This window comes from Podarcis melisellensis (assembly GCF_964234715.1).
Source record: "Podarcis melisellensis genome assembly, chromosome: 11".
NCBI lineage: Eukaryota > Metazoa > Chordata > Lepidosauria > Squamata > Lacertidae > Podarcis > Podarcis melisellensis.
In genome coordinates, this window is record NC_138543.1 from 36,916,032 (window position 1) to 36,941,630 (window position 25,599).

At 43.0% G+C, this 25,599-nt stretch overlaps 1 long non-coding RNA gene across 1 annotated transcript; it reads right to left on the reverse strand.

Moving 5' to 3' along the window:
• Positions 1-9,439: 9,439 nt before the first annotated feature.
• LOC309379918 lies at positions 9,440-25,207 on the reverse strand. The gene is made up of 5 exons (XR_014172673.1): positions 25,085-25,207; positions 24,623-24,867; positions 16,887-17,086; positions 15,599-15,663; positions 9,440-10,344 (listed from the first exon to the last, which is right to left on the reverse strand). It is a non-coding gene; the product is annotated as an uncharacterized lncRNA (long non-coding RNA).
• Between the last annotated feature and the right edge of the window lie 392 nt (positions 25,208-25,599).

Consider the following 25,599-nt stretch of genomic DNA (forward strand, 5'->3'; position numbering starts at 1 on the left):
CAAAATCTATGCTGTTTCTGCGTTTGTGGTTCTATCGCTTTTACTTTCACATTTTTTAGTACTGTTTTCAAGATGTGGTCACTGGGAGCATTGTAAAATCTGGAGTGACTGTTTTTTAACAAAACAAAACTCTAAATATGAGTCAGTTGCCCACGTTTTCCTTTAGTACCGAAACAGAAAGGTACTAAACTTAATATATAGCAGCCTTCAAATTAATTTAGAAGAAACACTCCTTCTTTACAACAGGACAGACTGAATAAATATGATGATTCCACAGTTGAGGACAAGAATCACTCTAGCCAGCACTCTCAGGATGGCAAGCAAGAATGTGATAGATCAATGGCAGAGCAAATGGTTTACACAAAGAAGGTTCTTGGTTCAATCTCCAGCACCCCAAGGTAGTGCTGGGAGAGACCCCCACCTGAAATACTGCAGAACTGCAGCCAATCAGCATGGACAGGACTGAGTTAGATGGACCAATCATCTGACACAGTTCTAGGTAGTTTCCTGGGTCCCTATATACATACTCTCCAACATTTCTCTGATGAAAATAGAGACTTCCTGTTCCATGATGATAATTTTACTATTTATACCCCACACATCTTATTGGGTTGCCCCAGCCACTCTGAGCAGCTTCCAACATACAGTGGTACCTCGGGTTAAGTACTTAATTCGTTCCGGAGGTCTGTTCTTAACCTGAAACTGTTCTTAACCTGAAGCACCACTTTAGCTAATGAGGCCTCCCGCTGCTGCCGCACAGCCGGAGCACAATTTCTGTTCTCATCCTGAAGCAAAGTTCTTAACCTGAGGTAATATTTCTGGGTTAGCGGAGTCTGTAACCTGAAGCATATGTAACCCGAGGTACCACTGTATATAAAAACAGAATAAAACATTAATATTTTTTTTAAAAAACTTCCGCATACATGATTGTTTTCAGACGGCTCGAGGCTTGGATAACTCCATATTCTCCAATATTTCTCCATTGAAAATAGGGGCATCCTAAGGAAAAGCAGGACATTCCAGGCTCAAATAAGAGACTGGGATGGCTTCTCTAAATCATGGGTGTCCCTGGAAAATAGGGACACTTGGAGGGTCTGTATATATTCAAACTTCTGCCAATTACAACTAACGAAAGTGGGTTTCAGCCTTCCCAGCTACTTTTATGTCATCTCCAGGTCCTTATGCTACTCCAGGTCTGAGAAGGCCCTTTTGCAAACTGCCTTTGGTGGGTGAAAATCACATAGCTGTTTAGCTGTTTGACATCTGCTAGGATGACATTCCATAGGGTGGGTGGGTCTACCTAAAAGTCCCCAGGCTGGTTCCCTGTAGCCTCACCTGTCGCAATGAGGGGACTGCCAGAAGGCCCTTGGAGCTGGATCTCAGTGTCCAGGCTGAACAACGGGGGTATAGATGCTCCTTCAGGTATGCAGGGACGAGGCTGTTTAGCACTTTAAAGGTCAACACCAACACTTGGAAATGTGCTCAGAAACGTACTGGGAGCCAATGTAGTTCTTTTAGGACCTGTGTTATGCGTTCCCAGTGGCCACTCCCAGTCACCAGTCTAGCCGTTGCATTCTGGATTAGTTGTAGTTTCCAAGTCACCTTCAAAGTTAGCCCCACATAGACTGCATTGCAGTAGTCCAAGCGGGAGATAACCAGGGCATGCACCGCCCTGGTGAGACAATGTGCAGGATGGGCACACTGAGCTGTCCTAAGTGTTCACAGTCATAGCAGGGTCCCTGTGTGATAGCATACTTCCTAGAATGGTTACTCCAGCCCTGGAAAATCTGAGCAGATGTGGTTCCTAGAAATTAATTATTCCTTTGCTGTAGGAGAATAGCTGGCTGTATGCAAGATGCATGGAGACAAGGGGGAATGAAATGATTTTGTCCAAGCTGTCTGTATACTCTCACATATCCAGTTTAAAAATTCAGCTGTAATTGTGACCCATTTCAGTAATGAAACATTCATGCCAGACTGTGGAAATGTAAAATACACACCCTGCAGAAAAATGTGGTTAGTATCCAGGACCGATAAGGCAGATGGCTGTGAAAGTTGATGATGAATTATCTTCACAAAAAGGGGAAGGCAGCCAACTGTTCAGGTGGTTGATTTATTTAATGTTATCACAGCCTTTGCTAAGGAACTCAGTTTGCCATGTTTGACTTGTCTACACATCTCCCATTTTATTTTATTTTGAAATGTGTAAGATAAGGCATGAGTCACAAAGGCTGAAGCTATAGCAATGGATATTATAGGGATTACCCTATCAGGTAGGAGGAAATCACTATGTGGTTGATGAAAGGCGTTAAGTCCCCTTCCCTTAACCACTGGTCAATTTCCATAATGAAGTTTTCATTGGTATTGTAATAGAAGATCTGGCGTCCTCTTTCATCATCCCTAGCAGTGTTGGGTACCAAGGAGAAGAAGGTTTCAAGCCATGAAATGTGCTGGCTAGTTAATAAAGTGAAAAAGCAGGTCAACAAGAATAATTTTTGTGCGGTACCCAAGAATAATTTACTACATGACAGATTTAGAAGAGAAAGTGACAAGACGCCAGCTCATCATTCACCTGCTCATCCTCCAATGTGATACATAAAACAAAGAAGTTAGTCTCTGTACAAAGGAATCTGGCATGTGACTAAAGTTGGAGCAAGCAGAGGCATGTCTGCATCCATCACTGGTCAAACGAAGAGAGAAAGGGAGGGAAAAACAGGAAATACTGCTTGTTCCTTCCTCTCTGCCTATCAGCAATACAGCTCTGTGGTGTTAGCCCCTTCTCATGCTAACTAGCAAGAATATGCATTGGTTATGTTTGGCTGCTAATCTCCCACAACATTAACCACGGAATCATAGATGGAAACAGATCACATAGTCCAGCAGGGGTGGGGAACCTCCTTCTCCTCCTCCTCCTGCTGCTGTTGTTGTTAAATGTGACCTTCCAGAACTCTTCCCAAACCATACCTAAAGCTGGTTATACTCTAAATATAAGTATTTTGCCTGCATAGTTTTTACTGCTGCTGTTGCTGTGAACCAATGAATGATTCTAAGTAAATCTTATTTTTGATCTTATTTCTCAGATTGTTGCCTGATGCTTTGCTAAGCAGGGTAAGAAGCGAGAAGCCAGCTTACTTGCTGTGGTCTAAACTACTGAGCCTATTGGGCTTGCCGACCGGAAGGTCGATGGTTCAAATCCGCACAAAAGGGTGAACTTCCATTGCTCCCAGCTTCTGCCAACCTAGCAGTTCAAAAGCACACCAGTGCAAGTAGATAAATAGATACTGCTGTGGCGGGAAGGTAAATGGTATTTCTATGCACTCTGGCTTCCGTCATGGTGTCCTGTTGCTCAACAGACAGCTTTCTGGGTCATGTGGCCAGAAAGCTGTCTGTGGACAAACACTGGCTCCCTCAGCCTGAAAGCGAGATGAGCTCCAGAACCCCATAGTCACCTTTGACTGGACTTAACCATCCAGGGGTCCTTTACCTTTACCTTACTTCATAGCTGGACTTAGTCAACACAAGGTTTTGCAGCCTAATTCCTATGCTTTTAATTTTGTTGCCAGGGTTGAGATTTTGAAACTCTGTTCCACTCACCCACATGGGCACCTACAGCAATAAATGGCAATTCATATATCCTTTCCTACCTATTAAAACCCATCCCACAAATTTCAAGGTGCTTAATATGCAAACAGGTGAGCTTGGATAGATGACTGGGGAACCTGCACACTTTTGAAGGGGGGATAAGGGGTTCTATGACTATTGCTCTTCATCAGTCTATATGGTACCATCTGGGAATTAAGCAGATGATGCTATGCTCACCTGACTCTTCTTTCATGTCATCCACTCCTAGCACAGACCTGGCTTCCCTAAGGCCAGCTTTTTGCATTGTCCTCACCCCTTCCCAGGTAAGAGCAGGTCTTCCTTCTCAATGAGAAGTGAGCAGTGCAACAGTGTACTTGTGACATTTAGAAGTTAGATAACTTTAGCGGGCAATCACAATCCATGACCAACAAGAAATGAGAAACTCTCACCTAACTGTTGCATACAAGAACTCTGGAAAATGCCACTGGGTAATGAGAAAAGAAAATGCACCATGTCCTCTTCATGCTTAATGATATGCTCTACTTGACATTATTAAAGCACTTAGAGGAACCCTTGTGCCTCATTCTCTGCCTGCATTTTATTTAAACAACTGCAGACAGCAATGGGCTTTAGTGCTCGCTCGCAGAGGATTTGTTTTTAGCAAATTGCGTCCTGAAGAGAGTACTAATCATGCTGACATGTTCTCCAGAGAGGGAACCCATTTAGAAGCGTAGGTAGGAATGCCTGGTGACTCTGCTGGTTTAATTTTGCATTAGTGGGCTGAGATCACCAGGCATTACACTGATTGGAGGAGATTCGCTGCCTGCGCTGCTCCCGGCTTTTGCTGAGTGGCTTGATGGGCAGGGAGATTTACAGCGAGGATTTAGAGTAGGCAGTAATATGCTGCCTTCCGGTCTTGAGCCTACAGAGGAGAAGGTAAAACTGAAAGGGAGGGGAAGGAGATGGGAGAGTCAATAGGATGATGGTCCCAGGGAAGGTATTTTTGGTAACAGAGTGTTCCATCTCAAGTACATGAATTATGGAAGGATTTTTAAAAGCATGAATGAAGACACTGGAGTATTAAAAATGAGCACAAACCTTCCAGCTTTTCACGGATGAAAATGTGGTTGCAATCCTATACCCACTTACCTGTCTCTTTAAGCATAAACTCAATTTAATAGGCATATACAGAGATGATTGTACTGCAGTTCTTATACCATGCACTGCTGTTCTTTATAACATATCACTGAAGACCCTTTTCTAGTTGCTGTATGTGTTTTCTCTGGAATTAACTTGCTCTTTGCTGAATATGTGGAATTCCTTTTCTAGTATACCTGGAAAATCACACTGGTCCTCCTACAACACCTCCTGCAGTTAGCACTTCTAATAGACATTGGTCATGTTGTCATGAGGATGGGCAACATGTGGCCCCCTAGATGTTCTTGGAATCTAAGTCCCATGATGCCTGGTCAGGAACAGGGATCATGGGACTTGTAGTCCAGCAACATCTGGAAGGCCACAGGTGCTCCATCCCTGGTGTACATGAATGTGCAGCGGAGGCAGCATGTGTCTACCCTTCAACCCCACCTCTAGGTGAGATGTGAAATTTCTACATATCTGGCAGTGGGGCTGAAACCTAAGAAGGCGAGTTCGAGTAAACTAACTCTTAACAATCCCAAAAGGAATTCTAGCTGTGCAAAATGAAAAACAAATAATGTGATTTTCCAGGGACATGTCCTGAGAAATTGGGGCTGGTAAATAGAGGCATTTAGAGCTTATGGATCCAATCATAGTCTGAATGATGTTAATGGCAAAGCTCAGCATACCTTCAGTTTTTCTCTAGTTACTGGAGAGGGGTGAGTGTGAGAAAGAAGTGAGTTTTAATTTGGAGGAATTCAAAATACATTTTACAGAAAAAAACCTCATTACATTTTTGGCTAGACCTTGACCCTTTTGAATTTGGGTCTGGCCTCAAATGAATTTTGACCCCATCCATGCTGATAGTCTCCCTGCCAGTTCCCTTTTTCTCCTTTCAAGATAAGCAAACTTGCCTTTGAGAAGCAGTGGATGAACCAGGAAGTGCTCACTTGAGAAGCAAAGTGTCTTTTCCAACTTCTCTTTAACCTTTTCAAGACGATCTAGGGGTGAATTCTTTCCCACTAAAAGCAATGGATCTTCTTCTTCTTCTTCTTCTCCTCCTCCTCCTCCTCCTCCTCCTCCTCCTCCTCCATACCTTACCTAAGTGTAATCATAACCAATACTGGTTGCTAAAACACTTAGAACAGCTTTGTTCAACCAAATGTCCTCAATATGTTTCATACTACAAATCCCATCAGCCCTCCAACTAGTAGGGTCAATGACCGGGGTTAATAGGAGCTGAAGGCCAATTTATTTGGAGCAGAGGAGGCAATGGACACACTTGGGATTTTGTTATTTTTTTAGTTATTCTCTCCCAGCTCCCATGGATCAGTTACCCCCACAGAGCAACAGAAAGATAGAAAGTGTGCATAATTTGCTTGCCGAATGCAGTAGAATTAATCTGAGACTTAAAGAGCACATCAACCTGAAAGAGGAACTGGGGGAAAGCGTCACTTGCTCCTTCAGTTCTGTGTAATTTTCAAGAGAGAAAGTGGCAAACACCCTCCGCAGCTCATGAATGAAGGGAAAGCAAGGAGGAGGCCTCGGAGGCTTCTTGGGCAGTGGCAAGGTGTGATTGTGCCCACCAGCGCCACTTTGGCGATCCCTGATCTGGAGTGATAGAAAAGCTAATTTAGAACTATCTTGTAAAAATGCCTCTTTGGAAGGAAAAAAAGTTCCATCACCATGGTTGGAAACAATATTTGTGATGGCACTAAGCATCTAAACAAAGTGCTTGGTAATTCAAACCAACTGCTGGTTTTAAGGTTCGTTCCCCCCTCTTTCCATTCCTTTTTGGCACTACATCCAACTGCAGGCTTGACTAGTTTCTTTTAGCTCTGGAAAGAAAAAAAAAAGGTTTGAAAGGGGAAGACAGGAATGAGGGAATTCTTACATTGCATGAGTGTGGTTTAATAGTGTGTGCTATTTGTACACATCACTAACTGGGGAAGTTAAATCATTTTTGGATACAAATTGCTGTAGATGCTTCCAGAATGCCATTGAACTCAAGTCTTTAAAGTGAAAAATCTTCACTGCCTGTTATTACAAGGACTCTCGCCAGCTAAAACCAGTTTCTCTCAGGATTTTTATTTTTATGGCTATTTGTGCTATGCTGTCTAAGAACCTCATGTGTGTGAAGCTTCCATTTTCTTTATTAAAAGCATAGAATGTCTTCCATGGATGATTTTACTAAAGGCAGGTTTGCAGGAGCAGCTCTTTCAGTGTAACCCTTCCTTCATAAGCTTCGACTCCTGTTTTGTTCATATAGGATGCTTTCTTCCATGTGTCAACATCTCAACCACTCCTGCATTATTATTATTTCATTTATGGAATGCTTCTCATGAGGCATCCTCATGAAAACTGAACAATATTTTTTTTGTGTGTGTGTGTGTATAACAACAATATTTAAAATCAATTCAGATCCAGTACGTATACCAACTGGGAACTGTTTTTTTAAGGAGCAAATATTCAGACAACACAGTATCTGAACAACAAACAAAAAAACATACTTATTAGGAATGTATAAAAATCGCCTCTGATGATTTGCTGACCTCGTATGAACTTCTTTAAAAATATTGTTCTCATATTCCTCCAAAAATATGCCCAAGTAGGAACTTCCAGCTTCTGCATGAAGTTTCCCCAAGCTAATCCCAAATACTTCACTACATGCAGAATCTAGTGGCTACTCCATGTGGCAGTTATATTGTGCTTGTAGCTGGTGAAAATCCTCATAAAACTTATATTCCAAACCCCTAAATGAACTTTTTTTCTCTTGATATTTGGCTGATTTTGGCTCTGGGGAGGTTTCATGAAAGCCACCCCTTTTCTTCCAACAACAATCTTTCCACTGCCTGCTGGTAATCCTGGCATCAGTGATCATGATCCTCACTGCATTGTCCTCTTGGTTCGTCTTCAGAAATCATTGCATCACGAACTTTCATGGCTATGGGACGTTATCACGAAGCCCTACTCAGAGTGAGGGCAATGCTTCCTGGTGTCATATAGTGGGGAGTGGAATCACTCTTGCCAATAAGTGCAACAGAGCCTTCTGAAAACTTGCCCAGTTAGTAGGAGACATTGTCTGCAGCCTGTAAAGTGGGTGGCAAAATTCGGCCATTCCATCTAAGCTCTATGATTGAGGGATCTGTCATTAGCTGAATCTGCAACTGCATAAGTTGGGACACTTGATTTCCTGCATTGCAAGAAGTTGGATTAGATGAGCCTTGGAGTCCCTTCCAACTCTACACTTCTATGATTCTATGATTTTTCTTTACATTGGAGTAGGTACCCCTGCTTCCATATTGTTGACTCATATGAATATAGAGTCCCCATTAGTTAAATCAGTAATGATATACTGGGCAAGAGACTTTGGCTATAATAAACAGTAACATGAACTTAGGTTGCCATGATTATATAATGGATGGAGTACAGTAAAAGATGCAGGAATAAAATTTAGAAATGGAACCCACGGAGGGAGGGAAGGAGGTCTAAAGGTTCAAAAGAACCTCTTTTTGTTTTTGGAATGGTTATATTTGCTGTGTACAACTTTATGTAAAACTAATAAAAACTTTTTTTATATAAAGAATAATATAGGGTCCCAATCAGCCCTTATCTGGATGCCACATTTAACAGCTGTGCATATTCCTGCCTGCATACTGGCTCTTGGAAGCCTTCCCAGTTTCCTGGCACATATAATTTTCCAGTGCTTGCCTCCAACAGCATACGTTTTAACAAAGAGCTCATTTTTGTGTGTAATGCAGCAAACCTTCCTACGATGGATCCATATGTGTTGAACTCTTCACAGATTGGTTCACTCCACCCACAACCAAGTTTGGCTACTGAGTGGGTAGGGAAGTGCTGTGCTGGTGAACCCCTACAGCCCAAATCACAGGACTGCCACTTAAGCCTTCAGCATCGCTTATGAACTTAGGAGACATGTATCTACAGAAGATAGGAGGACAGATAGGTTAACCCCAGCATGATGCTCAGAAACTGTATGGAAGAGATTTGAATAGAGTATGTCCAATCTTGGTGTGTTTGACCCTTTTGGATATACTTTAAGCTCTTATTGTTCGGTATGTAAGCAGCCACTTACGTGGGTTACCTGTCAGCTGAAACATTTATCAAAGGATCTGCATCCAGTGTCCTAATATTTGGAAGTTAGGCAGGTAGTAATAGAGAGAGGACCTACAGTAAGTGTAGAAAAGGTGCTGTTGTTGGACTACAATCCCATGATCCCAGGTACTGCTAGCTGGGGCTGTTTCGAGTTGTTGTCCAACAACAAATGGAGGATACCATACTGTCTACCCTAGAAACCTGGTGTTTGCCAGATGTCATTGAACTACAGCTCCCATCTGCCCCAGCCAGCATGGCCAGTGGTCAGGGATGATGGGAGCTGTAGTCTAACAACATCTGAAAGGCACCATATTGGGGAAGGCACTGACTATGGAATCCTCCTAAGACATGTTCACCAAGTCCCATCATTACTATCAGGCTAGGTATGTCCTGTTTATCTGAGCTTTCAAAGGTGTGTAAGATGTCTGAGTGGGATTAAACTAAGTTGTGGTCAAAACAAAAAAAAATCCTTCCAGTAGCACCTTAAAGACCAACTAAGTTAGTTCTTGGTATGAGCTTTCGTGTGCATGCACACTTCTTCAGTTGTGGTGTGAGTGGAATGAGGTCCACTCACATAACTGGGACTTCCTGTCTCTCTTCCCCACATATGCCCCTAAATTTGCTCTGGTGGGTTTGGGGAAACCACCACAACAGGTTTAGTGAGTACATGTGGTGGGAGAAGAGGAGGAGAGGTCCTGTTGCACAAGGGGACCTTGTTCCCCACACAAATACTCCACTTAGCACTACGCTGAATTCTGCCCTCTGCTGTAACTGCATTCATTACATTTCTTTCACTATTTTATACTGCTTTTTAGTGGTGCCTTGAGGGCTTTTAAAATGGAAAGGTGGCAGAGCAGAAATGTCTTAAATAAATAAGCATGTAGCTATGGGTTTGTGTTGTTGGGGTGGTGGTGTTCGCTTTGGTAGTAGAGTCATCTGGAAGCGGGAACCTTCCTAGCTTTTCACCACTAGACAAATTTGAGGCAGCTTTCTCAAATCAATGATAGCTCCAGCTGGTGGATCAGTCCAAGAAATATTCAAGATTTATCAGGAGATCCTCTTATCCCTCCCACGTGGCAGTGCCATCATCAGTAAGCCTCTTGCCTCGAGTGAAATATCCAAGCAAATCATGTTCTCCCTATCACCAAACAAGGAGAGAGCACAACCCCTATTTCCTTTGCATCCCATTGCCCAGCTGTAACTTCCCCGTGGATGCATGTGATTAACCAACTAAGCATTATTGGAAACCAAATACATTGTTAACAAACCTAGCCTTTTTATCTCCACTTAGCACACAGTTTTGTGAGTGGTAATGAGCTATTCTGCTAAAAGGGCCTGAGGCAAAGATTGGGAGATTGCGCATGTTATGTAAACACATTTATTTTGGGAACCGGAGGGCTATTTCGTGCTGCACTTAGACCACATTTGTTCTGGCTCCATAATGACCATTTGATTCCATCTGATAATAAGGGAGCGACAATGCAGCCTCCGCTGTCAGTGAGTTTGTTTCTGTAGGAATGAGATGGAACAATGTAAGCTTTTAACAGCGAATAGTCAGGCTCTGTTAGGAGTAAATAAAAATTGATTCTCTCCCCTCCCCCCAAAAAAGGTTGCATGTTCTCAATTAGACTCAATGCACAAACATCTTGATTTACTTTTTAATCAAAAGGTCAAAACTGTTTGGCACCAGAGTCCTAAAGTTGTTGCAAAAAGAAAAAGAAAAAATGGATGCCATAGAACTGGAAAGGGAAATCAATGTGATCAAAGGGTTGGAGCACCTCCCTTACAAGGCAAGGCTAAAGTGTTTGAGGCTTTTTAGTTGAAAAGAAGGATGACTAAGTGGGAACATGATCAAGGTTTACAGAATTATGACTGTTGTTTTTATCCCTCTGTACTAAAACTCAGATCATCCAGTGAAGATGACGGGGAGAGAGTTGAGAATGCATTTCTTTCCACAACGTGGAACTGACTTGAAGAATTCAGGACCCCAAGATGTGCTGATGGTTAGGGGGGAAATTGGGGTTATTCAAAAAATGGAGCCACCCATCTAGCTGACATTGGATCTGGAAGTCAACACTTTCAGCTACTGACACCACTTGGACCTCCAGTGACAGAACTGGACCAACAACCTCCAGTGACAGAACTGGACCCAAGAGTACTTCCAGATTGTGTGCTAGCACCCAACCCTTTGTCCTACACATCATACCTTTCCTGTAAGCCCTCAGCTCACAGGGGGCATCTCAAGGACATGCCTCTAGTTTTGTCATAAAATTGAGGCCATTCCCCAGGTTGTTGGCAAGAACCATGGCTGTTTCTCTTAAAATCCTTGGTGAAGCATATGGCTTCCTTATGCCACTCCTTGGCTTTCCCACCTCCAGATCCTTCTGACACCAGTCCGTTAGCAACATGATGTCCTGTGCAAAAAAACAAGCATTCTGAAGTGCATGAGAAATAAAGCATCACAAGGGTCCATAAGCCATCAGAGATTCTGGAATGGCTCCACTTCAGTAAGACGTTAGAGCATGTGGATCATCAACTTTGTATTTTTTTTCGGGGGGGGGGCGCCATTGTCTATGAAACAAAACCCATGTACAAGTGAGGGATAAAGACTTGAGAGAGCCCTGACATTTGTATAAGTACAAAAAAAATGAGAGAGAGGGAACCCTAAGGCAATGAGGGGTGGGGGGAGCCCAAAACAGACCAACAAAGGCTGAGAGTCCTCAGTGGCCACTGAAAAAATGGGGAAGTGGGACTGAGTGGGGAGGACAAGAAAATGGAATAGAGAGACTGGATATTCAAATATTATGGTGCAGGTCTCACTGAGAGTAACCCTTAACCCCACTTCCCACAAGTCCAGCCTCAAATGTAAGCAGATAACAGATCAGATCAGGGCCAAGAAAGACTGATTTTAAATGAGTGGTGGTTCTTTAAATAACATGGCAGCTGCCTTCTCCAAGGTTAACAAGATAAATGATCCAATTTACTTCTGCCTGTGGATTTAAATTATAATATAAGTTCATTTTTTCAAATGTCTTGGGGCACATCAAAAAAATATTTTGATAAATGAAAGGTCAGATACAGGGAAGTGCTGTTACATATAATCACGTTGACAGCTAGCTCCTAGGAGAAGGATTTCAATAGCCAGCAAAATATGTGTGAGTATTTTCTTTCCTTGCTGTGAACATGTGCATTGGGATATGTTAGAGCATGACTGGTCAGCTCAAGGCTGCATTCCATGCAGTTTGTTCCAGTTTCCTGACGTTTCCAAAACTGTTAATTTCTACACATTATCACTAAGCTTTCGCATGCTGTAAAAGCCACTTCCAGAAATATAGCAGAATATAGCGCTCATTTCTGTGTTATATGCAAATGGATTTTTTCCCGGAAGCAAATAACATGGCAATGAGTGCTAAACTTGCACTGTATTCTCCTATTTCTGGAAGTGGCTTTTCCTGCTCAATGATAAGGCAGAAATTAACACAGGGAAATGGTGGATTTAGCTTCAGTAGGACAGGCAGAGACTCTAAGAAGTATTTAAGGAGATCCAATCCCCAACATTTACTATTAACGAAGGGCACCATGGCTTTATACTGCTGCTCCCAATTCCTGTGTTGTTCTGTAATGTTATCAATTGATTTTGAGAGTAACAGAAATAAAATACAGATACCTTCTCCAATGAAAGGGATAAGAGAGTGATATGGTCTAGGGTCTGACTTACAGATTTAATACAAACCACATTTGGTGTGGTTGTATGTATATAAGTATGTGGAGGGAGCAGGTTCTGTGGTTGTGTGAGTATAATTTCTGAGATTTCAAATTCATATTTCCATGTAGAATTTTTCCACAGCAAACTTAGATTTTTATTATTACTTTTGACAAATGCCCTCTGGCATGCTCCTAGAAACTATGTTTAAAATGTCTTATTACCTCTTTTAGTTTATCAACGGGGAAAATAAAATAAATTTCTTCAGACTCCTCACCTCTCAATATTTGTGCCCCCAGGATTGGAGGTTGCTTGAGCAAAATCTATTTTGCTAGTTAATAACCATTAAAACACCATAATTACTATACTTGAGACACATTTATTGCAACTTCAGTGTTGACCTTGTGACTTCCTTCCTTTTCCAGCTCAGGTTCAGTTTAACATAAATATTTAACTTTAAGGAAACTCTGGATTCCTCAAAGTCTGGAGGCAGCCCAGTAAACAGATGAAACAGCAACGGACGTGCAGAACTGAGTGAGTGCACAGAAATGAACAAGTGACCTGAGGGAGCAGATTTGTGTGCGCGCGCGTGAATATGATTTCTTACCTGACCTTCACCACTGAGTCCCGCTTGCATTTCAACCATGTACAATTCTAAAACAAGTTAAGCTGTTCCAAATGGAACAGCACAGGAGAAACTCAGAGCAAGAGGTGCTTTCCCCAAAACAAAACACCTTAATTGGCAAGGGCCAGGGTCAAGAGGTATGCATCCTCAGCATATGACAAAAGCGGTACAATGAAGGTGCAGCAGGTACTATCTCTGTGGGGAGGGAGTTCCACAATTGAGAGCTGCCACAGATGAAGCCCTCTCCTGGGCTGCTCACTGAGGATGGTGGAACAACCAAGAGACACCCCCTCTGCACAACTCCTGATAAGGGCAGCAGGCACAGAGATATTTGGGGCCTAGACCACTTAGGGCTTAAATCATTAAAGTGAACAACTCTGGTTGGGCCCAGAGATGAACTGGCCACCAGTGCAGTTGCACCTGCTACTATGCACCGTGGCGTTGGTGTGTGCATGTGTATTTTCTGCTCCACCACAGGAAGCAAAATGTCATGGGCCAGCCTGGCCTCAGAGTTGTGCTGCCAGCCGGAGTAGGTGATACAGTGGTACCTTGGGTTACATACGCTTCAGGTTACATATGCTTCAGGTTACAGACTCCGCTAACCCAGAAAGAGTACCTTGGGTTAAGAACTTTGCTTCAGGATGAGAACAGAAATCGTGCAGCGGCAGCGGGAGGCCCCATTAGCTAAAGTGGTGCTTCAGGTTAAGAACAGTTTCAGGTTAAGAACGGACCTCTGGAACAAATAAAGTATGTAACCAGAGGTACCACTGTACTGAACTAGCTAGGCCAATGATCTGACTTAGCATTAGCAGAAAACATTCTCAGGGTTTTTGCTTTTTAAAAAAGATCACTAGTATTCTATGGGAAGTTCTGGGTGGGATTAAACTAATGAGTCCTGTCAGCAGGTGCCCTGGACAAGGACATCCACTTGAAAAATTGTGATTTCACCTCTCCCAGCATGCCCCCCATGGTCCCAAAATTGGTCCTGGAGGGGGGTGTCTGGAGAAACCGCCCTGTCCCTGTACACTGCATGGGAGGGAATCGTTCTATCAGGCAAGCCCAAATGCTGATGGAACAATCGCCATAGCACAATGTTGAATTCCTCCCACTGTACTCATCAAATATAAGAGAAGCAGTCTGTTCATGTATTAAAGAACATTGGGGGGTATTCCGCGAAACATTAGATAAATGAAGATGTACGTAGAAATGCCCACACATAGCTCTATGTATGTGGGAAGGAAAGGAGAAGAGTTGGCAGGGTGCCCCATGCGTGGCAGCTCACAGGAGAAGGAAGAATGCAGCGGAAGACTAGCTTGTTCCCCTCTTTGGTTTTCAAAGACACTGACATTTGGCTAACAGGCCTCAAGCTGTGTTAATAAACGGCTGTCAATCTGAATATTACTTCCAGAAACATGCCTTGCTTCCCACTGATGCAGAGTTAAATAAAACATCTTTGAAAAATGTCAAAACGGACCTATGCAGAAGTTTTACGGGACTGCAGAAACATTTCTGGAGGGACCTTATTCTGTAGCAGCCAGCAGACACAGCCTAAACCGAACTCCTTCTGCAATATTGACCAAGCATTCCCCATCTCTTCTGACACAAACCGCCAGTTTGAATAGCTGTTTTAACACCTTTTATTGCTGTGCTTTTAATGGGCTTTTAATGGGCTTGTTTAGTTGTGCACTTCAATTGTGGGTGGTGATTTTAATGTTTTGATGAAATTGTTTTATTTTAATTATTTTAATTATGTGGCTTTGTGTCCTTGGTAATTGGTTATATACTTGCAAACTGCTTAGAAGGCACTTCAGCAATTAAGCGGTATATAAATTAATTAAGTGGTAATAGTAGAAAAAGAAAAAGGGACATGGGTGGCGCTGTGGGTTAAACCACAGAGCTTAGGACTTCCCACTCTGGCGGGAAGGTAAACGGCATTTCCGTGCACTACTCTGGTTTGCCAGAAGCGGCTTAGTCATGCTGGCCACATGACCTGGAAGCTGTACGCTGGCTCCCTCGGCCAATAAAGCGAGATGAGCGTCACAACCCCAGAGTCGGCCACGACTGGACCTAATGGCCAGGGGTCCCTTTACCTTACCTTTAGTAGAAAAAGAAGAAATGTAAAGTAAAATGTTTACATTGGCCAGTGGAAATTAAATGTGATGTACTTGTGCTTTTGGTGGTTGTTCCTGTTTATTTGAAAATTAGATATCTATAAAAACTAGCTTATGCCATTCAGTTTAGAGAATGGGGAAATTGATTTATTACAGGGATGTGCTACATTAATCAAGAGCTGGTTACTGTGGGAAAAAAGGTCTAAGATGTGCTAGCAGATTCTGGATGGACAGCAAATAAAATGTTTCAGTTTCCAGCTGCAACTGCAGCTTAAACAAATGTATGTTGATGCTATGTATGGCTTTACTGTTGATCATACTTACAGTTTGCAGTATCTTGCTTCCACTGCTTCATGGACTGGCCTCAGCACATGAGCATTGCTGAAGACCTGCAAAATAGGCCAAGGGAAGCAAGACTGATCTGTCATTTAGGCATTATTGTGGACAGGCTGTGTGCTATTGGAACAGGCAGCCTCTTGCCCTGCAGTGAAAATCTGCAATCAAGTCCAGTCACAAATGCAGGATGTCTGAGCCCTTGAGAGCATTTGCTGGTGTGCTGAATTACATTTAGAGCTGCTCAAATCTGTCTGTGGATTTGTACGCTTCACCTCTGACCTGGATTTTGAATGGGATTTGGATTCCTGTCTTGCATTAACACCTGTGCCTTATGCATTTCATGCTAGAAAGCTATGAGCAAGAGAATAAGCAGACAAGAGAGAACGGGTGAAACTGAAACATTGTCAAAATAGCCACATAATTTATGTGCTCCCCATCACGGCAGAATAAGTCTATAATATCTGAGGAATTGCTAGGAGAAATGGACTGTCTTGACCTTAGGCAATTTAATATTGTTCCCCATTGGATCTTGGAAGGCTGGGTCTGCCAATCCGAATCTTGATTCATCCTACAAATGCAGAATCCTGATGGGGTCTCCCTTTGCTCATTCCGTCCCATGGCTGCAGGTGCCCCAGCAACACAGAGAGAGATTTATGCTGGATACCCTCCAACATTTCTCTGCTGAAAATAGGGACGTCCCATTCCATAATGATAATTTTACTATTTATACCCCACACATCTTACTGAGTTGCCCCAACCACTCTGGACAGCTTCCAACATATATAAAAAACATAATAAAACATTAAACATTTTTTAAAAACCTTCCCTATACAGGATTGTTTTCAGACGGATCAGATAACTCCATACCCTCCAACATTTTTCCAATGAAAATAGGGACATCCTAAGGAAAAGTGAGACATTCAGGGATCAAATCAGAAACTGGGACAGCTTCTCTAAATCAGGGACGACCCTGGAAAATACGGACACTTGGAGGGCCTGATGCTCTTGTCCAGTGCTGATCAAACTCATTGTATGCCTTGCCCTTTTCCTTAAACTGTATAGCCTGTCATAAACAACAACAAAATCTTGCAGCATCTTAAAACTAACATATTGTACACTCTGGTCTAGGACTGTGCTAAAATTTTCTTTAGCTCTGCCCCCCCCCCAATTTCCTATTAGTTAAGGAGATAAGAAATGGCATTTGAAAATTCTCAAGAGGGAGAGGAAATTCGGTGGTTTTCTCATTGGTCATGTGAATGGTTTTTGTTCCACTTACCTTACTTTTGAGGCGTCCTTTCTTTCATTCACCAAATCATCTCTCTGGTCACCTGCATTCTGCAGTCTTCTTGGATGCTCCCACTTCTGGAGAACCTCATGATGGCCTCATCTGGCCTATGCTGCAGACATGGGAAGGTGGGAAGGCTGCTTACAGTGCACCTGATAAATGTTTAGTGCAGTCTTTACTTTTGAAAAAATCTGTGTGAAAAGAGGTAAAAGGAAGAACAAAATAAGGGTGTGTACTGGTCTCAGGCTCTTGGTAGTCAGCTTCCCTCTCCCAATCTTCAATTAAAGCCTAGGGGTAATTCATCCCATGGCAATTTTTCAAATCAGAAAGTATGGGCACCTGGGGAGGCTGCAGACCATTGGGAAAATGTTTAATGAAAACACACACCACTCTCAGCCACTTCATGATCACAAGGTCATCACCCTGTACCCACCAAAATTATAACAGGATCTCTAAAGCTCCTGGAGAACGAGGTAGGAAAACAGAAGATGTTTTCCCTGGGAAAGAATACTTAAAAGAAATTGGAGAAATGGGTCTGGTGGAGCATCATTTCAGGAGTGCATGAAAGCTTGTGCTGTAATAGTTAAGTCTTTGAAGATGCTACAGACTTTGTACTGATATAAACATTAGCTGCTCACCCAACCAGAAACTTAAGTATGAAATAAAATAAGCATGATTGGAAGCAAAGTGTTTCCTAGCACGGAAGAGTCTTGGGGCTTCGTCAGATATTCCTTGTCAGCTAAAATTGCTATGTATGAATCTGCCCTAATTTCTAGCCAACATCACCTCTTTCACTATTGGGACTCTAAGCAAAGCTTCTTGGCTAGCTCTCCAAGCATCTCAGTTATATCTCAGCAAAACTGTGAGATCTGGTATTAGAGCAGAAGAAAAACAACACCATCCCTCTACAAATAAGGTAAAAATCCACAACAAATGCACCCAGAGCATTAAATAAGTATAGTTGGAGACTATACTGAAGAGCCAGTGTGGTGTAGTGGTTAAGAGCGGTAGTCTCGTTATCTGGTGAACTGGGTTCGCGTCTCCGCTCCTCCACATGCAGCTGCTGGGTGACCTTGGGCCAGTCACACTTCTCTGAAGTCTCTCAGCCCCACTCACCTCACAGAGTGTTTGTTGTGGGGAGGAAGGGAAAGGAGAATGTTAGCCACTTTGAGACTCGTTCAGGTAGTGATAAAGTGGGATATCAAATCCAAACTCTTCTTTCTCTTCTTCTATATAGCTTTGCCCTGCACAGCCGCTGCTTGATGTTTATTATTATTTCTTTATACACTACTCAGTTGCCAAAATGGCTTCTAAACAGTTCAAAACTATAAAATCAATTATAAAATCCATACATAAATTGCACAGTAACAATTCAATGTGGGGCATTAAAACATCAGTAGACAGCCGGGGTCACTTCCAGAAGTTTCATTTTGCATTGGGCTCCTCTCTCCCAAGTCATTATTTGGCACTATCACCTGGTTCTGGCTGGAGGACCTCAGGGTTCTAGGAGCTATTGATGCGTTTGATTGAATCTATGTCACCCTTTGATTCAAAATTTCCAGGCTGGTTTACAATAACAAATGAAAATAGTACAAAGACAGTACCAAAAGCAATCACAAGAAGAAATACATATGCAGGTGCCTAAGTTATGTTAGAGTACTTCTCTGGAGTTAGCGAGACCCCATGGCTGAAAAGACCCTCTGATCTGTGCCCCAGGCCTCCAATCTCACTTTAGATTGCAGAGGAACCCAGAAGAAAGCTTCTAAGAAAGTTGTTAGTGTGCAAGCTGGTTGATGTGGAGAAGACAGTCACTCAATCCCAATCCATACTGGGCTTTGAAACTAAGCACTAGCACTTTGAATTGTGTTCAGACAAGAAGCCAGTTGAGCTCTTTAAGCACTGTTGAGATATGCTCTGGCCTAGTTAGTAGCCTAGCAGCTGTGTTTTGGATTGACTTCAGTTTCTGGAAAATCTTCCAAGATATGAACATAAGAGCCCTACTGGATCAAGGCCCATTCTGTTCTCAGAGTGACCCATGGGAAATCCACATGCAGGACATGAGCACAACAGCACTCTCTGCTCTAGTATTCCTTAGCAACTGGTATTTGCCTCCACTGCTGGAGGGAGCACACAGTCAAGACCAGTAGCCATTCATAGCTTCGTTCTCCATTTCTAATGCCCTTTTATAGCTGTCCAAGTTGGTGGCCCTCAAAGGTACAACCCCCTGCAGTAGACTAGCCTGAGCATGGAACAAAGTAGATCGCTAAGTCTGCAGTCTGCCTGTGTCTTCCTCAAAGACAGTTTCCCCATGTTTTCATCTCATATCTGCCTGCCTTCCTTCCTTTTTTCCATATTCAATGTGCATTTAAGTTCCTTAAAAGGAAAAAGAAGAAAAGAATTTGCTCTTTTGGTTCGCAGATCATCTGGGCTTTTACAGCACATCCACACGCGCACACACTTTGGATTCCTTCTGCCCTTCACAGTGAGTCTGCCTGCCAAGCTGATTCTACCTCCCACCGAGCAGAAATGCCTGAAGGGTACATTTGCTGAGCGAGGAGAACCAGAAGGCTTCTTTTCCTTAATTCATATAGAGAGAAAAGCAGCTTTCACTGCATGCTACCGCTTGGGGTGACACGCATTGCTCTCATCCCTTCTATGTGCATTAATTAATTAATACCATTACATAACGGGGCCCATCTGCCAGCTGACACCAAGGTCAAGCCCTACCTGACTCACAAAGAGGCATAAAGAAGTCTGAACTGATGCTTCCAGAATAAGGCTTGGTGTCACATTAAAGATGACCAAATTTGTCATGGCATAAGCCAAGGATGGCGAGCCTGTTGCACTTCCAGATGGTGTAGGACTCCAACTCCCATCCACCCCAGCCAGCATGGCTAGTGGTCAGAGATAATGGGAGCTGTAATCTAACACCAGCTGGAGAGCCACAGGTTCCTCATCCCCCGAATAAGATTTTGTGATCCAGAGTCCATTTGATCAGGTGCATGTGAGTCAGATTATCTCTGTTATCATTGAACCAAGGGAGTCACAACATGGTGTCTACAGGCATCATTGTACTTGCAATGGCTTTCCTTAGTGCCCACAGGTAGGAGCTCCAGACCCTGAGGGAGGGAAGGGTTTTTGTGGTGCGAAATGAAAGGTAAATCATGGCAAGAACTTTTCCCTTACCTTCCTTGGGAAGTGGCAAGGCTCTGAGTTTTTATGACTCATCTCCCCTGCCCTAGGCACATGTGCAACACAGCTCTGACTGCCTTAACATCTAGGATCTGCCCCACCATGAGGCAGAGTGAGGCAGCAGCCTCAGGTGACAAATTCTGAGGGGTGGAAAGTAGCAGAAAGAAACATAACCATCCACTATGGCCATGCCACAGAGGAAGTCTCCTTCTTCTTGAACGCTTGAGGTCTTCTGCTGTGCAGAAATTAATCCTGAAGCCTGTTAATCTGCTTCAGGGAAGCCAGGGCTGTGAGCATCTGCTTCAAGGTAGACAGGCTGATGAACCTAGTTCCTTTGTTGTTCCGTATGGTTTGCCCTGCCCTAAGCTAGTGGGACACGGGTGACTCTGTGGAAAGGAACGTGGGTGGTGCTGTGGTCTAAACCACAGAGCCTAGGGCTTGCCAATCAGAAGGTCAGTGGTTCGAATCCCCGCAATGAGGTGAGCACAAGTTGCTCGGTCCCTGCTCCTGCCAACCTAGCAGTTTGAAAGCACGTCAAAGTGCAAGTAGATAAATAGGTACCGCTCCAGCGGGAAGATAAATGGCGTTTCTGTGCGCTGCTCTGGTTCGCCAGAAGTGGCTCAGTCATGCTGGCCACATGACCTGGAAGCTGTACACCAGCTCCCTCGGCCAATAAAGCGAGATGAGCGCCACAACCCCAGAGTCGGCCACGACTCAACCTAACGGTCAGGGGTCCCTTTACCTTTAAGCTAGTTTAGCGCCCTAGCACGGCCAGTGCACCAAAATGATGACATGAGGCAATCCAACTAGGGCACCATGCTCTTCCCACCTGGAATCTGGGGCAGGGTGGGAAGTATCAGTGGCCTCTTTTCTAGTATTTTCCAGAAGCAAATCAGAAATGACAGGAGAAAAGCACCTCTTATTATTCAACAAAGTTGTCCCAACAGCTTTGGTTTAAACCATGTATTGTAGAAGAAATTTTAGGAATGTCTGAAAGTCCCCACTCAAAATTGGTGACTATGCATCATAAGACAAAGACAAATAAAATTAGAGAAACAGAGAGGCAAAATAGACATTCACTGGAGAGCCATAAATGCTTCATAAATCAATTCAATTTTTTATGACTTGCCTGGAATTTGGATTTTGAGTTTATTGCAATTGCAGAACTACCCTGAATGACTGCCCAATTCAATTCCAACACAGGTACTCCCTTAACCCGTAAAAAACATTTGTTTCATGCCTATTCTCCAAGTTTTTTATTGCTAGCTTTATAGAAAAAAACGTTTTATAACTGCAATCAATCAAGGCTCCTCTTGCTTGCTTGTTAAATCAAAAACCATGCATACCAGAAAGTAAGATATTTGCAGGATTTGAGGTCATGTTTATTTTTATAAAAAAAAATAAAGCAAAGACTGTTGTCCTTGCTTCTTGCAATGTCATCTGGATTAAGCCTGGCTGTCCTGTAACTGCTCCCCAATCCCCAGCAGTGCAGAGATCTTTATTATGAATTGTCAGACCTGCTCAATAAACTTTCCATCCCTTTGATTTCCTGAGCCCTTCTGATTGTGGAGTTCAGCACCCCCTTGGGAATTCCTACTACATAAAGCAATCTGCAAATGTTCCCCTTGCTTGTAAATGTTTTTGAATTTATAAGTAAGAAAGCTATTTCATGGATGATTAGAAGGGTTTTTATTTATTAAAATGTCATGCCATCCAGACTACTGGCTTGACTCTCAGGCAATGTCTTAGGCATAATAATGAAACATTCCTGGTTTAAATAGGGTGCAGATCCTGTGCCCGGCTTGCAGATTACCTTTAATCTCCTTATTTTCTAGATGGGAAACTATTTCCTCTGTCATTTCACTCTCCTCCTGCTGCAAGCGGTTTGTGTGGCTGCTGCTTTTTTTTTTTTAAGGCAGCAGGGCAGAAGTGTGCTACTGAATCATAACATGAGTAAGAATAAAAAAGATGGAAAATCATGTGTATCATTCTCATTGTTTTGAAGCTGCTCAAGAAGCATTTTGAAGGCTACACAATGCTGAACTTCTCTTTGTGACTGGCAAGAAAGGGAGGAGGAATTCAAGGCTGGGCCCTTCTGACCATACCATCAGTGGAAGCATTTCCGCTTCCCAGATGATCCCCCTCTCTTCCCCCTACCCGCACTATGGGATAAGAGGTCTACTTCATTCTTTGCACCACCTGCTCAAGGAGCTAACCTGTCTGTCCATGCCAGTTTTTTGCTTCCTGTGCAATCAGCTCAAGTCCAAGCTTTTTTTGTTTAGTCGTGTCCGACTCTTTGTGACCCCATGGACCAGAGCACGCCAGGCACTCCTGTGTTCCACTGCCTCCCGCAGTTTGGTCAAACTCATGCTGGTAGCTTCGAGAACACTGTCCAACCATCTCGTCCTCTGTCGTCCCCTTCTCCTTGTGTCCTCCATCTTTCCCAATATCAGGGTCTTTTCCAGGGAGTCTTCTCTTCTCATGAGGTGGCCAAAGTATTGGAGCCTCAGCTTCAGGATCTGTCCTTCCAGTGGCCACTCAGGGCTGATTTCCTTAAGAATGGAGAGGTTTGATCTTCTTGCAGTCCATGGGACTCTCAAGAGTCTCCTCCAGCACCATAATTCAAAAGCATCAATTCTTCAGTGATCAGCCTTCTTTATGGTCCAGCTCTCACTTCCATACATCACTTCTAGGAAAACCATAGCTTTAACTATAGCGGAAATCATTGGTTCGTTGTGCCAGTAGACAAAGTGGGGATATGATCTCCAACACTTGCCCTAAATCTGATGGGAGGTCTCATCACGACTCTCATGCCTCTGTTTGCAGGGATCATGGACTTCACCTTCCATGTGCCTACATGCCACCTCCCATTTGCTTTCTACTTGCTCTTCTCAGGCAGAAACAAGAGGGAACCTTTCCATCAATTCAAATATAGCATATTTCCCTCCTTACTATAGAGTGAGAAGCCTCAGATTTCTCACTCTTAAAAGGATCAGACAAAGAAGAATGAACAAACCCATTGAAGGGCTTTCCTTAAGACATCAGTGGAGGGTGTTTGATCCAATAATCTAGTGTCAAAAGCCAGAAGTTGCCAATGTGACAAAAATAATTAACACAAGGAGGAAATCTCACTGACAGTCAATGGTCAGGGATGGTGGGCATTGCAGTCCAACAACATTGGGAGGGTACCACACATTGGCCAGTTCTGCCCAATTGAATCTCCAGTTGAATATCATCCAGTATCGCTACTCTAAGCAGTTCCAATGCCAGAACGAAAAGTGCCAAGGAAAAATGTATCACTTAGGCAGTGTTTTCCCCCCTAAAAATAAATAAATAAATAAATAAATAAATAAATAGGTGCCAGTACTCCACCATAAAGTTGTTGTAGTAAGTGCCATACTTTTTAACAACAACGAAAAGGTGCTGTTACTGCTTACCCCGGAGCACCCCCTGAAAAAAATCAGTGCATCTAGGGATTCCTGACATTTGCTCAGTCAAGGTTATTTCTGAACCTTGGCCAAAAAAGGAAGACTGAACACTGTTAAGAGATCGTGGGAGACCCCTGGAAAACCAGATTTTTGAACCAAACAGGAAACCTATACAAACCGTGTAGACTCCCTGATGGTAGACAATTGCCCTCCAACTCATGAAGGACAAATGGAAACAAGACCGAGAAGGACAGGACAAGAGGTTTCATCTCCACTTTTGCCTCTACATGAATAGCATCATGTGGAGGAATAAATGCCTGATTATGACTTTTGTCAGCAAACCATTCATCAAAAATATCACAGTGACATGACAGTGCATTTTTTAAAAAACCCAAATGAAGTGTTTACTCAACTATGCAATAGAGCAAACATCAAGCTAAAGCAATTAGGTTATTGAAAACCTTGCCGCTCCGTGTATTAAACCATGAATATTTGCAAGTTCCCTTCTAATCCTGTTTCTGAAAGGACAATGTTGCATTTGTGAACAGATGGATGCCACAGAATCAGGACAGAGGAAAGACCTGGAGGCAGTTTTCATGGAGATGTAAGAAGTGGTTGAAAACACACAACACCTCAAGATTTTATGTCAACTGGAATATGGTGGATTAGCCAAATCAGTCTGCTTAACTAATGAAGCTATTACTCATTTCCACAGCAGTAAGCAAGCAACCATGTTGAGGCCAGGGCCATGAAAACAAATGTGGGCCAGGGTTCCCACCACTGATATATGAATATGCAAACAGATGTATCCCTCCCTAAAGGGCAGTAGTAAATTGCATAAAACCCAGTTTTCAAGGATCAGCTAACAGTCATAGAATAGATGTTTACAGAATAGATGGAACTTGTAAAACACATTGAGCTTTAAGAACAAATCTCCAGTGAGCTTTCATACAATCTTTAGCTTTAAATTAGAATAGCAGACAATCCTGCAAAGAAGTATTGTTGCTAGTGTGAAGTTGGAACCTCATCAAAGAAAAGGAAAGAAGTATCCATTCTCTGTGCTAATGAACAATAGGGAACAACAGGAAAACATGGAAGTTTTCTTACCATCTCATGCACTTGCCAGAGCAAGAGGCACCACCAATTACCCTGGTGCCCTGGGTGATGATGTCATCATTCCTGCACTAAAATAAATAAATCCCACTTCCTCTCCACCTATGACAGTGCCTAGGAATGATTCAGTTGAAGCACATATTGTTTTGATTCTCTGGCTTTTGTAAACCTCATGTGGTAATTTTGTTGTACCTCCATGTGGAGTCTACCACAGCACTGTGGTCTGCTGTCACATTTTCCTAAAATAGATAAAAGAGAGGGAGAAGAGAAAGTGAAATGTTTGAGCAGCTGACTCTCCAGAATTCTGAGTCAAGCACAAAAGACCATCAGGAGTAGACCGATATTACACTCCCTCAAATAATACATGTGGGACTCTTCATTTTGTTGCTGTTAATGAGGTTTTAAAATAAATTTTCTAAGGAGTTAAATGCCAGACCTTTTAAAAGTAAATCCCACCTGTTCTCAAAAGTCAGTCCTCGCAGTCCTGTAAATGTAAAGGTGTGGAGTGATATCAGCCCCAACTTTAAATTATACATGTTGATATCAACTACATGTGAACCTGTTCCCACTTGCATGCATCCAGGGCTCTAACATTTTTATGTGCTTCCCATAGAAGTCCCCACCATGGTACTATGTACCTGGAAACATTTGGCTTTCAAAGTCATAAAGCCGGGAATGCTAAGGTGTTGCAGTACAGGGCACCCTCCTTGAGAGGCTGGACGAATCCTATATTTCAAACATTGTTATGAGGCACATAAAAGCTGGCATGAGATTTTGGTTTGGGGTGTAGACAGAGGGGGTAATGAGTGCAGTACAATTCCCAGAATGGATCTCATTTGTCAAACAAGATTTATTTACCCATGCAGCAACTGCCAAGTCCACCCTTAAGGCGGTCTGGCAGGTTTGGAAATAGCAAAAGGATCACCTTCTGCCCAGGTTTTCCTCACTTATTCCATTTCACTGTCACTCAG